We start from the raw sequence: 15,052 nt of genomic DNA, 5'->3' as shown, positions 1-15,052 counted from the left end.
AACGATCCTGACTAGCATTCACGAGGATGCGCGTTTGATCCCTGGCCTCACTCAGTGAGTTAAATAAATAAAGATCTGGCATTTCCATGGGCTGCGGAGCTGGCAATGCTGTGGCTCTGGTGAGCCTGGGAACTTCCATATGTTGTAGGTGCAACCCTAAAAAGACAAAAAATAACATAAAAATAAAGTAGATCTGCTCATGAAATCTGAAATCACATAATTAAAATAATATTTAATATGTATTCACTTTTTCTCCTTCAAAAGAAAGATTATCATAAAGGATATTGTTCAGTGTTAGCTGTAAATGGTTTTTGTGTCTCAGATAAGAAAATAGTAGAGGAGTTCCCGTCGTGGCGCAGTGGTTAACGAATCCGACTAGGAACCATGAGGTTGCGGGTTCGGTCCCTGCCCTTGCTCAGTGGGTTAACGATCCGGCGTTGCCGTGAGCTGTGGTGTAGGTTGCAGATGCGGCTCGGATCCCATGTTGCTGTGGCTCTGGCGTGGGCCGGTGGCTACAGCTCCGATTGGACCCCTAGCCTGGGAACCTCCATATGCCGCGGGAGCGGCCCAAGAAATAGCAACAACAACAACAACAACAACAAAAAGACAAAAGACAAAAAAAAAAAAAAAAAAAGAAAAAAAAAAAAAAGAAAATAGTAGAGAAGTTCCCATCATGTCTCAGTGGAAATAAATCTGACTATATCCATGAGGACGCAGGTTCAGTCCCTGGCCTTGCTCAGTGGGTTGAGGATCTGGCATTGCCATGAGCTGTGGTGTAGGTCACAGACACGGCTTGAATCCTGCATTGCTGTGGCTGTGGTGTAGGCTGATGGCTCTCGCTCCGATTCAGCTCCTAGCCTGGGAACTTCCACATGTGGGTGCGGCCCTAAAAAGAAAAAACAGTAGAAACAATAATCAAGTTCTTTAATGTCAGAGAACTTTGAAAATGTGTTTCTTTAAACTGTGCAATATTCCCCGAAGGGCCATTTTACAAAGTATTATATGTACAGTTATTATATAAAAAACTGATAGGGACCAATTTAAAATAAAATGAAATGAGTCATAGGAAATTGGACTATCATGAGCAATTGTGTGGTAAATGGAGTTGTAATTATTTTAAGGAAAAAGAAAGAACGAACGTTATTATTTCAATGTTGGCATGAATAGAGAGGTCATTTTTTACTGTACACTTTGACAGACATGGAAACATTTAACTTCATACAGTTATTTTTTTATCTTAAATGCACATTCTGGCATCAGGGTAATCCAAGAGATTGTGAGGGATTAGCATCTTTGTCTAGTGTGTCATTCTGTGGCTGCTTAATTGCCATAAAGAATACAGAATGTTAAATAGAAGTGTGTTTAATTTCGTTAGATGGTACAAATCTCAAAGAACCTTGGAATTTGTTGTTAATTCTTGGATTTGTTAAATCAGCAGTATATTTTCATTCTTTATTTCTTCACAAAGAATTTATTTAGTAACCTTTTAGAACAATTTATAAAAATTAATTAGGAGCATGTATCAACTATTTATTTCAGACTTTAAAAGACCAACTCAGAGCATTTTCTCTTGGAGTAACACAGAAAAGAACAGATACACAATAGTGAACTATGTGACTAAAGATTATTAGACTCTGAAGGGTTGGGTGTGAAGTTTTCTGGAACAAATCTTAATCTCATTAAAGTCTACTGAATATTGGTCAAGCATTTTATGAGGAGTGCTAATTATTTTTCAGAGGAAGCTAATAAATTACATCACACAAAAAGGTTTGACCCAGACCAGGTTTGGGGACAGATTTCTTTCTTCATGTTTATTATATGTTGTGCCAAGTTCTGTGGGAGAAAATGTAGCAGGAGAAAGGGTCGACTTAACTTTGTGTACGTAAATGTTGGCTGGAGAGATCAAGTGTACTCACAGAAATTGAACTGTTAAAAGAATTAGAGGAAAGGAATTGTCTAACATCTCAGCGGAAGTGAAGAAAGCCAAAACCGAATAGTAACACTAAACAAAAGCAAGTTCCTCAAACTTCAACAATGCAGAGACTGTATCAGCCCACCAAAGCCCTTGTGCTTTCCTCTTAAGGGTTTTTTAAAGCTATAGCCTGCTGGTACATCATACATTTTTTTTTGAGCCCTGCTTATAGTGCATTGGACACAGCACAAGGGCTACAGTGCTCCCTGTCTTGAAGATGCCTACAACCTAGTAGGAATGTTGAAAATGATCTATAGTTTAAATGCAGGTGTGATAAATGCTGATAGAAGTAGGCAGAGAATGTCTTATAATTCTTAAAAAAGTGGAGCAGCAGCATGAAACCCAGCCAGGGAGATTGGATGCTGAGAATTTCATTTCAGGAGAAGTGTGATTTAGGTGGAGTTTCTAAGAATAAGGAGAAGGTATGCATGTGAAAAAAGACATACATGTTTGTGTGGTTCAAGAGATAACTGGAGAACTACAAAAAACCCCACCAGTATCAGAATATTGGTTACTGAGGTTTGAAGCCCACTTAAAATTATTAGAAAGAGTTAATTACAAAATTGTTAAGATTGCAGCTTTGGACTGGAATGCCATAGTAGCTAGAAGTCAGAGCTAACTACATGACAGCAAACATAGGTGCTGAAAAGTATGCAGGTTGTTTAAGGGCTTATTGACACTCCATTAACCTTAAATATACTTTTGCATAAAACTTGATGTTCATGATGAATCTGTGTGACCAAGAAAAAGTTGAGGCTACAATCAATATGCTGAAGATTTCCATCTGAAATAGTTACATGAGAAATAATAAGTTTTGCTTATTTAAGAAGATTCACTCCTAGCTATCTGGAAAATCTGGCATTGTAGAATGAACGACTTATTCTCCAGGGATTCCAAGAAGCTGAGGTTGATCTTAACCTAGTATAAAATGGGTAAAGGAAAGAACAGAATGTGTTGGTTAAGTTATGAAAGTGATTTTTACTTGTATTGAGAAGAAAGCACATTTTAGGGATTAAGATACTTATAGATGATACTGTTTCTTTGTACAGTCATACTCACCTGTAATGTAGCATAGATGTATATATGTCCAGTAGTCTGCCCTCTACTTTATGTTGTAACTTGGTGGACTAAATAAAGCAGGTGTAACATGCAAATGCTGTGAATATAAAAACTTGTCAGTGCTGTATTTAGATCAGTGGTTCTTAGAACTTTAGGTACATCAGCTTTACCTGGTGGGGTCCAACCTGGAGTTACTGAATCAGCACATTTGGGGTCAGGCCTATAAATGTCAATTGTCAGTAAGTTCCCAGGTGATTATTATGCCATTGTCCAGGGACCACACTTTGAGAACCACTACTTTTGGTTTAGTGTAGTTCCTGCTTGTTCCCCTTTCCCATTTGTACAATGAAAATCAAACTAGGAGTCGTTTGAATCCCAAACTGTTGGGCTTACACTTAAATGCCTAATACTAGGATTTTAGTTTAAATAGCAATTTAGATATTTGTAAATAATGAAATATTACAATAGCTACCATTTGGGGAGCTTTTAAAATATAACAGGCACTATGATGCAGTTTCTCTTTTTTAGTGTGTTCAATGAATCTGCAGGATAGTCCTTATTTTTCCCTTTTACAGAAGAAGAAACTGAATTTAGGTAATTTACCTGTGGAGTTTCTCTGTAGTGGAACTAGAATTTAAACCCAGGTCTCGATCTGAAAAAAACATGCTTTCTTATCAATGCTGTTGGGCCTACTTGAAGGATAACTTGAATCATTTTACTCTCTGCTTTGTGTTCCTTGTTTCAAGCTTTTTGTCTAGTAAGTGATGTCTTTGTTTTATCCTCAGTATAGAAGCACATATATCACATGGCTCATGTGACTTGGACCTGTGCCAGAACAACTTAATATGGTGAATTTGGTAATATAATTGAACTTAGGTTTCTTTATAGTTGAATACCAGCTTCATAGTTGGAATAAAAATACATTGGAATTAAAAGCAGAGTTCACTTACCTTGATCAGTTAGATAAATGGGTCTCATTAGCAATAGATGAAGATTAGAAGAAAGCAAACCGTAAGTGTAAAAGAAATTAAATTGTACAGTGGGAAATGACTACTACCATTGCAGTTGTTAAATCTACAGCAATATCCCAACTCACATACAGTCCTGCCTGTGGTGGAAAGCTAAGAGCTTTGGTAGTGGGGCTTTTGAACATACGAAAACCATCACTCCTCGGGTAGTTTTCAGTTCTTCTGAGAACATGGGCAGCAAGTGGCCTACAGTGTATGTAGTTCTTGAAAAAGTAAGGAGTTAATTTTCTATGCTTATGTAGAATAGTACTAATTATTATGTGTAAAGATAGCTTTAATAAATGGTTGGACTTAGAGAACTCATCGCTCTTCCTTCTCCTAAGAGTGTCATCCCTAATTGGCTGTGGTTTCATTACTGAATCAGGAAAGGACCTTGGAATCTTAAAACAGTTTTCTGGGCTACTGTTAGTAATGAGAGAAATAAAAATCTCTTTACTATCTTGGCCTTCTCCCTTTATACTACTTTAAGGCAGCTCTGGCCACCTGAGTTCCTGGTGTTTATGAGTTGATATTCTAAATCAGTTTTACTGTTAAATAGCCATATTATAAATAGTTAGATTTGGTGGAATTAATTATATACTGTAATATTTATACTTAAATATCTGAATGGCCACTTGTCTGCAAGTCTTGTTCCTGTGCAGATAATGAGGCAAACAGATAATGAGAATCACAGCAGTTATTTCTCTGAGTAGCTGCTGAGGGAGAGAGTAACTTCCTCAGCTACATCATTGACAGGTAAGTAAGATTTTATAAGCCAGTCTAGAAACCTAACTACTAGCAAATTCCAAAAGCAGATTTACTCACTATAAAATTAATGTGTGCCTGCTAGAAAAATATTGAAACTCAGAGAAAAGTATAACAGGAAAAAAAAAATGACCTGTTATCTTGCTGCCTAAAGCATCACTCATCTTGACATGTTTCTTCTAGTTGTTCTACTGTACACTTCAGAAAAAGGTATTTTTGAAATTAATGTACTGTAGCTTTAATATCCCTCTTTCTTTTCTTTAAATTATCATTAAAAAAGCTTAGTATCTTCTCATTAAAAAGTCTAAGTATATATTTTAAGGATGCAATTACCATTCCCCAAAGGGTTATATATTTCTTACCGCTGTAATAAATACATGCAGTGTTTAAACCGCTGACTCATAGCGTCAAATTTTTTTTTTCCTGACTAAATAATACCAATTAAGAAAAAAAATCAGGAGTTCCTGTAATGGCTCAGCGAAAATGAATCTGACTAGTATCCATGAGGATGCAGGTTAGATCCCTGGCCTTGCTCAGTGGGTTGAGGATCTGGCATTGCTGTGCTGTAGGTCACAGACTCTGCTCAGGTCATGCATTGCTGTGGCTGTGGGGCGTAGGCCAGCGGCTACATCTCCCATTCGACTCCTAGCCTGGGAACCTCCGTATGCCGCTGGTGCAGCCCTAAAAAAAAGGAAAAAAACAGGGAGTTCCTGTTATTGCTCACCGGAAATGAATCCGATTAGTATCCTTGAGGATGTGAGTTCAGTTCCTGGCCTGGCTCAGTGGGTCGTGGATCTGGCATTGCTGTGAGCTGTGGTGTAGGCTGCAGATGTGGCTTAGATCCCATGTTGCTGTGTCTGTGGCATAGGCTGGCAGCTGTAGTTCCAATTCGACCTCTAGCCTGGGAACTTCCATGTTCCACAGATGTGGCCCTAAAAAGCAAAAAAAAAATAAAAATAAAAATAAAATAAAATTGTAGAGAATGAATGAAAATCAGCCACTATTTTATTTCCCAGATGAATTTTTTTTATTCAGAGAGAATTCTTTGTATTTTTTATACTTTTCTAGACATATATAAAATATAACTTTAAAAGTTAAAACATGTAACTTTCAAAAATTTTTGTTAATTATGTGTACTGATTGTAAGTTAAATTTTTAATCTTAGCATATCATGTGTATCATTTTATGTCAAGATAGAATCACACATCTTTTCAGTGGGCCATGATTTGTGTCATTAAATATGTTTTGGTTTTGGGTTTTTTTTTTGCATTTTAGGGCCACACTCACAGCATATGGAGGTTCCCAGGCTAGGGGTCCAATTAGAGCTGTAGCTGCGGGCCTGCAGCACAACCATAGCAACGTCAGATATGAGCCCCATCTGCAACCTACACCGAAGCTCATGGCAATGCCGGATCCTTAACCCACTCAAGGCCAGGGATTGAACCCGCATTCTCATGGATCCTAGTTGGGTTTGTTAACCGCTGAGCCACAATGGAAACTCCACATGTCATTTAATATGGAACTATGGCATCATAAGTTTTTTTGCTGTATTGGGAAGGAAGCACTTTTAGAAGTGGAGATGTTTTACAAATAGGAGTATTCCTTTTGTACTATTATTTATATAACTGGTCATCCTTTGATGGGCGTTTTGTGTTATTTCTGTATCCCTGCTTTTACAAATAATACTGTGATTAACATTCTTATTGATCTTTATTATCTTGGTAATTTCTTCATGATGATTCTTAAATAGCTGGTTAACATTTATCCATTTATTGAATGAAAGCAGCAATGGAATATATTGTTTTAAAAAAACAATAGGAGTTCCCTGGTGGCATAGTGTTTAAGGATTCAGTGTTGTCACTGCTGTGGCTTGAATTTTGATCCCTGGCCTCGGAATTTCTACATGATTTAGGCTCTACTGTTATTTACTAGTAGCAGTAATTAGTAATTACTTAATTACTAATTAGTAGTAATTAGTTAATTAATAACCAATTGTTTACTAATAATAGTAAAGCAAATAATATAGAAGGGTCTGTAATGAAAAGTAACAACCCCGTGCCTACTCTGGTCTTAGCCTTCAGAGTCAGCCTCTTTTAACTATTTTTGCTTTTAGTTCCTCTGGCATTACCTCTGTATCTCTACATAATACAGTTTTTCTACCCTCGTTTGATCTGTTATTATCCGTTGATTCTTTGCTTTGATAGATACTGTTTCAGTTTTCCTACAATCCTTCTTTGATTTTTCTATTTTCCACTCAATATGGTTAAGTTCTTGGTCTCCTAGCAACTGACTAAGCAAACTTTTAGAACATACAATTTGGACACTTGATGAATAAAATCATACTCTCAGATAAACAGACCAGTATTGTGTTGTTTATAAATTCTGTTTCCTTTTAACTCTTGCTTTTAGACCTCTGCTCTTTTTTCGGTCTGATTTTTTTTTTTTTTTCTAGTTTTACCTGTAAGAATATTTATATTGTCAACGCTACATTAAAGGAGAATGATAATCTCCATGAATCTTTCTTGTGAGATTCTTAGGCGCTCTCATGTGGCCTTTAAATACAACAGCCTGGAGTTCCCGTCGTGGCGCAGTGGTTAACGAACCCGACTAGGAACCATGAGGTTGCGGGTTCAGTCCCTGCCCTTGCTCAGTGGGTTAACGATCTGACGTTGCCGTGAGCTGTGGTGTAGGTTGCAGACACGGCTCGGATCCCACGTTGCTGTGGCTCTGGTGTAGGCTGGTGGCTACAGCTCCGATTCGACCCCTAGCCTGGGAACCTCCATATGCCGCGGGAGCGGCCCAAGAAAATGGCAAAAAAAGAAAAAAAATAAAATAAATAAATAAATACAACAGTCCAAGTCTTAGGGAAAACATCTCTATATCTAATCTAAATGTAGAGTTTTAGGTGTGGTGTCAGTCTTGTCTCCTGGAATTTTCTCCTTTGTACTATCCAATCTGAATTATATTAAGAATACTGGGAGTTCCAGTTGTGGCTCAGTAGTAACGAACCTGGCTAGTATCCATGAGGATGTGAGTTTGATCCCTGACCTTGCTTAGTGGGTTGAGGATCTGACGTTGCCGTCAGTTGTGGTGTACGTCACAGACTTGGCTCAGATCTGGTGTGGCTGTGGTGTAGGCTGGCAGCTGTAGCTCCAAGTTGCCCCCTAGCCTGGGAACTTCCATATGCCACAGGTGTGGCTCTAAAAAGCAAAACAAAGAAACAAAAGAAAAATAAAAAGAATACTGAAAATCTGGTTCTAAAGAGGATGGGCATCCCTTTTGGAACCAGTGATCATTTCTTTAAAGAGTCTATCAGTGGATATAAAAATTTATTTTATTAGACAATCGGTGAAACTAGTAATTCTTTCACCAGTCAGTGATTTGTTGTTATATTTTTATTTTATTCATATGTTTTTGATAGGAGTTTTATATTCTGCTGTTCTACTGTACTTCCTGCTTTTTTTTTTTTTTTTTTTTTGTGGCATAGCAACAAAGCAGATAAAAGTGAATTAAAGAGCTTTGCTACCTCAAGCATATATGCCTCACCTGGTAAAATCTCTTTGATGTTATAACTAATGTAGACTGGCCAAAAGCTCATTTATTTCTTCCTAATTTAGTATTTTTACATTCTAAGAGTAGTCATTGACCTTGCACATATGTAATACCAACTCATGATGTTTGTGCTTAAAAATGCCCTTGATATCAAATTAATAAACCCTACATTTAAAAAATAACCTGCCGAGTTCCCTTAGCTCTGCAGGTTAACGACTTGGAAATGTCACTACAGTGGCTTTGGGAGCTGTCACTGCAGTGCTGTGGTATGGGGATGGTAGATGTCACTGCAGTGGCTCTGGAGATGCCACTGCAGTGCTGTGGTATGGATTCAGTCCCTGACCCAGGAACCTTGGCATGCTGCTGGTGCAGCCAAAAAATAATTTTTATGTTCCTATAAAGATCTTCATCTAATGTTTAATTTGTGGGTAGAACTGTTACTAGCTTCCAATTTTTGTGTATCAAGCACTCTGTTAGGTACTCTCCAAACTCTCTAATCTTTCTTTACATCTTTATCAAGATGTCCTTATTTTACAAGGTAAGAAAGTGAGTTATTTGCCCACGGTAACATAGATAACATTAAATGATAAAGCTAAAGTTATATATGATATATGGTCATGTTTTCTTCTACGGTATTTTCTGTCCTCAGTTTCTAACACTTGGAAGTACAGGTAAAATCAAAGTGAATAGTAACTAAGATAGAAATTTTATGCACACAGTTTTCTATTGTGTTGCCAAAGCCAGTGAAATGCAATTCAGGTTAAGGATAAAATATTTCTAGATCTGCCATGTCTTCCTGCAATCAGATGAGGATCTTCATAAGTTTCCTGTTGATGCCTTTAGTTATCGTGACGTGTGCAGGTAGAAACCATGAGTTATCTCTGAAGCCCTGGGTTAAAGTTACTTCTCAAGTTGGTCCTTTTAAATGGATTTCCATGTGAAAATCATCTTCTTTCCTGTTACTACCAAGTTTGTCTCCTCAGCTCTATATTCTGTCTCTTTATTGAGACAACATTTGAATATCACATAATTCACCAGCTTAAAATGTACAATTACTGGACCTTAGCATAATTAGAGTTCTGGAACCATTACCAAAATTAATTTTGGGGAATTTTCATTACCCCAAAAAGAAACCCTGTGTTCTTTAATAGCCCGTCAATCTTAAACCCTCCACTTCTAGGCAATGACTAATCAACTTTCTGTCTCTGATAGATTTTCCTATTCTGAACATTTCATGTAAGTGGTATATAATATCTGGTCCTTTGTGACGACTTACTCCTTTTAGCATAATATTTTTGTTGCTGAAAAATATCTATTGCATAGATATACCATATTATTTATTTCTTTATCAGGTCATAGATATTTCTATTTTTTGGCTAGTGTGAATACAGAACATTTATATACAAATTTTTTTGGTGGACATTCTAGCCTCTTTTACACTCACAATATAAATGAGGTAAGATTGCGTCATAATTTTAAAAAATGAGTGACTTCTCTTTGCTGAGAGCAAAAAATTAAAATAGCAAGGAATATGTAGTTTTTCTACAGTCTGGCTATAATCAAGGTGCTGTTGTATCAGCTTCATTCTATTTAACTCTCTTCCCCCACAACTGTTTCTAAAGAGAGCTCCTTACCTATTTGCAGAACATGTTTTACTTTCTTATCTCTGTGCTCAGTAATTTTCTTTTCAAAATACTATCTCTAATTCTTGGTCTGAACTGAAGCTTTTTGTTTCTCAACTCAGATTTCACCAAACCTTTCCAGTTTTAGATCTAGTTACTTCTGGTTTTTATCAATCTTTATAGCTTTCATCACGTGATTTATTTCTTTACTGTGATTTTCTTTCTACTGGAGCTCCTTAAGGACAAGGGCTATTTCATTTTTATTGCTAGTGTGGTGGTTGACAGAACATTGAGGCTCAGTCAGTGTTGACTGTATTACAGAGGGGGTAAATCAGCAATTATATCAGGTTGGATTGTGTTATGGTTCTCTCTCCCATCCTTTGTATTCTATCCTAACATCACGAAACTCCTTATTAAAAAACAACTTTCGTGGGAGTTATAGGTTTTGGCTCAGCGGTATCAAACTTAACTAGTATCCATAAGGATGCTAGTTTGATCCTTGTACTCACTCAGTGGGTCAAGGATCCAGTGTTGCCTTCAGCTGCTGTGCAGGTTGCAGACACAGCTCGGATCTGGCATTGCTGTGGCTGTGGTGTAGGCCAGCAGGTATAGCTCTGAGTCAACCCCTAGCCCAGGAACTTCTATATGCCACAGGTGAAAAAACCAAACAAAACCCCCCAAAACAACGACCAAAAACCACCCAACTTCTGTTATATGCCATTTATACCTCAGTTTAAAAAAATAATTAACCTATCCAAATATTGTTGTTGGGCCTTCTCTGTGGTACTAGGTCCATATTGATCCTAGCACTGCTGAAATTACATTTTTTTCAGTCACTTCTCATGTTTGAAGTTCTAAGATTGATTTTTAGTTTAGTTTAGGACATTATTGTGACAGTCTGGTTTGTACTTTTAGAATTATGAGCAGAGAAATTAACCATATAGGTTCCAAGGAGAGAGTGAGCCCTATCTTGAGTCTGCAACAATTAATGCTGACCATATAGATCCAGAAATAAATTTAGCTCTGGTTTTTGCTCCCCCTCCCCAGTTTATAAATTTCAGACTTTTTAAATTTTCATTTGCTGGTTTTCATAATTAGCTTAGAGACTACCCAGAGCTCTGTGATAATGAACCTACTTCTAAATTTATCCTCTCTAGCCCATACTCCTCTTCGAGCTTAGATGTATACATTCAGCTGACTACCTAGCACTTCCGTTTGGCTCTCTAAGAGTCATATAAAACTTTACTTTTGATTTTCTCCTTCCCCCAAATCTCTTCTCCCTATTTCACAGTAATATTGTCACTCACCTAATATTTCAAGCCATAAACTTAAGCCATCCTCATTTCCAGTAAGTTATCACTTTAAAATACGTAATTTTAAAAATTATTATATCTGTTATTATTATCTTATTTCCATCAGATAGGTTATAAACTCCATGAAGTCAGAGATTTTAGTCTCTTACTCACCTAATTTAGTGTCTCACATACCAGTGCATGGCATGAAATTTTTTCTCAATAAATGTGTATTAAATGAGTAAATCAGTCCTCATTCTCTTCTGTCCCATCCCTTCAGTCAAATCAAAATCATCCTGGCTTTAATATACAACCCAAATGGGTCCACTTCTTTTCCTCTTTATTTTTACTGTTCTAAGCCATCATTGATTTGTCCTAGTTTATCGTGATAGCTTTTATTTTATTTTTATTTTTATGCCTGCACCTGCAGCATATGGAAGTTCTGGGCTAAGGGTGGAATTGGAGCTGCAGCTACTGGCCTACGCCACAGCCACAGCCATAGCAACACCAGGTCTGAGTGGTATCTGTGACCTACACTGCAGCTTGAGGCAGTGCCAGATCCTTAACCTGCTGAGTGGGGCCAGGGATTGAACCCACATCTGCCTGGATACTCTTGTTGGGTTCTTACCCCCATTGAGCTACAATGGGAACTCCTGGTGATGGCTTTTAAACTAAACTGTTTCCATTCTTGTACTCTTTCTTTCTTTTTCACAAAGCAACCAAAATGATATTTGGAAAACATCAGATCTAGTCATGCTCCTTACTACAATTTCCTATAGCTTTCTTTCTTTCTTTTTTTTTTTTTTTAATTTTATTGGAGTATAGTTGACTTAAAATGTTGTGTTAGTTTCAGATGTACAGCAAAGTTATTTAACCAGTTATACATATTTCAATAGATTTAGAATAATATCCAAAGTCCTTACTATGGCTGTAAGCACTTAAGTAATATTGGCTCTGCTGCCATTTCTTTTTAGCCATGTGGTGGGAGGAGTACCTGCCCCCTAACTTACCACAATTTAGTCACTCTCCTTCCTTGATCTTGTCAAGATTTCAAGGTCTTAAACTTTTTGTTTTCTCTGCCATGTTAGCTCTTTCAGTAGTTCTTGTTATCACTACGTAACAAATCACCACAAAATCAGCAACTTAAATAGGACCCACTTATTATCTGACAGATTCTGTGGGTCTGGGCTGTTTCGGTCCTCTGCTTGGGATCATGCTGAAATTAAAGTGCAAGTTAGGACTGGAATCTCATGTGAGGCTTAGGGTTCACTTCATGTTCGTTGGGATTGTTGGAAGAATTTATTTCCTTTAGTTGTAGGACTGAGGTCCTTGTTGTCTCACTGGCTCTTGGCTGGGGATTGCCCTCAGTTCCTAGAGGCTACTTTCAGGTTCTTGCTATGTGGCCTTCTCACAACCAAGAAGTCTGCTTAATTTTTAAGAACAGCAGGAGAGCATGTCTCTTGATTCTTCATTGTGTTTTAAAGGGCTCACCTAATCAGTTCAGACCCATAGGGTAATAGATTTCTTGATTAACTTCAACTACACTGTTTAGTTACCTATTCAAAGAGTGGTATTACATCATATTCACTGATACATTAAGGAGAAGGGATTATACAGAGTATGTGCACCAGAGATAGAACATTGAGAGACTTCGTAGAATTCTGCTTACAATAATTTGCCCTCTGACCTCAAAGGATTCACATGTTGTATGCTCTTTATTACCTTTTATACCTAGATGTGTTTGGAGGGCAGGTATTTTTTATTTTCGTTTCTTTGCTGATCCATCATAGGCACTCAAAAATTGAAAAACCAGCTGATCTTGTTTCCACTGCCAGTTATTAAATATAAAAAGAAACAGTCATCAGAATTGAACCCAATGCTAAAAGAATCCATGATTGAACTGTCCATGATAGTGTCTGTTTGTTGAGTTTTTAATTACTTGGTTATCTGAAGTTTCATATGGTTCAACATAAGTTTAGCTAAGAGCAGAGCAAAAAGGAAAGTCATTTCCCTTTTTTTTTTTTTTTTTTTTTTGTGGTGAGGGGATTGGCAGGGATAATGTCAGAGAATTTGAAAGATGTCATGATACTTAGTAAAATTTTCTAGTATGCACTGTAGTACTCCTTTTTATTTGACTAAGCTACCTTTTATTTTTCATTATCTGTAATTAAAAATATCTCCAGATATTGGAATATAAATGCTCTGAAGGGAGAACTAGGATGATATGAAAAACTAATCAAAAGGAGAAACTACTTATCTGTTCAGCTGCTAGAGGATCTCATAGAGTATTGAAATTAGCCAAGTAAGAAAAACTTTGGAATCTTTCCAGTCTATCCCAAATTGAACTTGCTCATTTCCATGTGGGAGTTGCAGCTGTTGGAATGTTTTAGATGACTTCACTAAATAAACTTTATCTTGGGATAAAAAATTAAGGCATGGCTTCTCAGCCATAAACCATGTATCCTTTTTACCTTTATGTGAATCATTTTTTGCTGAAAACATATTTCTTGAGAGGAAGCCTTTATAATCCTTTTAGTGAACATTTAATTACTGTATATTTTTAAGTGTTGTGTTTTTATTCTATTATATTATGGAATATATGCATATATAATGCTTTGTGTATGTGTATATAATATTTAACAGTATATCTGTATTCATTCAGTGCCTGTTTGTCTAGAATTCAGTCACAAATCTATATTAAGTACTTCCTTAAATAGGAAGTTTATTTTTTCTAGATATGCTGGTTGGAAAATTCTGAATAAATTCATCAGAACTTTACTATTTTCATTTTTTCATTATCCCATTCCCTGTGTTGGTACATAAATGGCAGAGGTGGAAGAACATCATGGCAGTGTATATGATGTTCACAGTAAATGGTCACACATACTTACTGTATAAAGATAATGTCTCTTTCTGGAGCAAATGACAGCGTGCTTACTGCCTATTATAAAATATTTGAGTTCCCTAAGTTCAGGGTTCCTTTCTGGTAATGCAGCTTACCATATGTGCACATGTCATCTGGCTTCTTTGGCTTATCCTGGGGCTGAGGTTCAAAGTGTGGTGCAAAAATGCTGATACTCTGGCTAATGCAGTTGTTGAAAGTAATAAACAGTTCTTTGCTTGTCAAAAACAGAATAAAAGTTTATATTTGGTGATGATCATGGGTTACCTCTAGACCTAGGTTCGCACGCTGGCTGCCTGTGTATTTAATCTATAGATGTGAAGTATTTGGCTTGTACAGTGTTCTGGAAGACAGGAAAATTTCACATAAAAATCTTTTGTTTTTCTTGCAAATTTGGGAGATACTGCATGACTTATTTGGAATTCCTGGATGGCAGCACTTGGCTATAGCTGAGTTTCTGCTGTCCTCGAGGGAGGGGGATTCTCTCCAGGTGGCCATGGTCCCTCCTCTATTGCTTATACCTGGCTGTTTTCCCATATCTGTTTGCTGCAAGGTATTTTTGTTGCTCTGGTGTTATGAGAGAATGATCATGTTCAGGAAACTTTAATTTTTACGTTATTTTTATTTGAAAATTAAGTTTATATATGATAGCTTTTAATTGGCCAGAATATCTTATTAGATCAGTTAATTTAGTGCTGAATAAATCAACTTAATTTTAAATTTTCAAAAAATTCTTCAAGCTATGCTCGTCAATAACCACCACTGATTTTGTAGGAGATGATTTTAGGTAGAAATGTTTTAATTTTTTTTGCTTTTGTAGGGCTGCACGTGTGGCATATGGAAGTTCCCAGGCTAGGGGTCGAATCAGAGCTGCAACTGCC

General features: G+C 36.9%; 1 protein-coding gene across 50 annotated transcripts in view; it reads left to right on the top strand.

The window, feature by feature from the left end:
* EIF4G3 (eukaryotic translation initiation factor 4 gamma 3) overlaps positions 1–15,052 on the top strand; it is a 356,484-nt gene that overhangs the window by 105,845 nt on the left and 235,587 nt on the right. The window lies entirely within an intron of this gene.

The sequence above is a fragment of the Sus scrofa genome, chromosome 6 (genome assembly GCF_054392235.1).
Source record: "Sus scrofa isolate SSC_HxYL_T2T_F1_AM1 chromosome 6, Sscrofa_HxYL_maternal_Yorkshire_Landrace_v2.0, whole genome shotgun sequence".
Taxonomy (NCBI): Eukaryota; Metazoa; Chordata; class Mammalia; order Artiodactyla; family Suidae; genus Sus; species Sus scrofa.
Note: the sequence above shows the minus strand (reverse complement) of the source record. Positions and strands in the feature narration are given on the sequence as shown.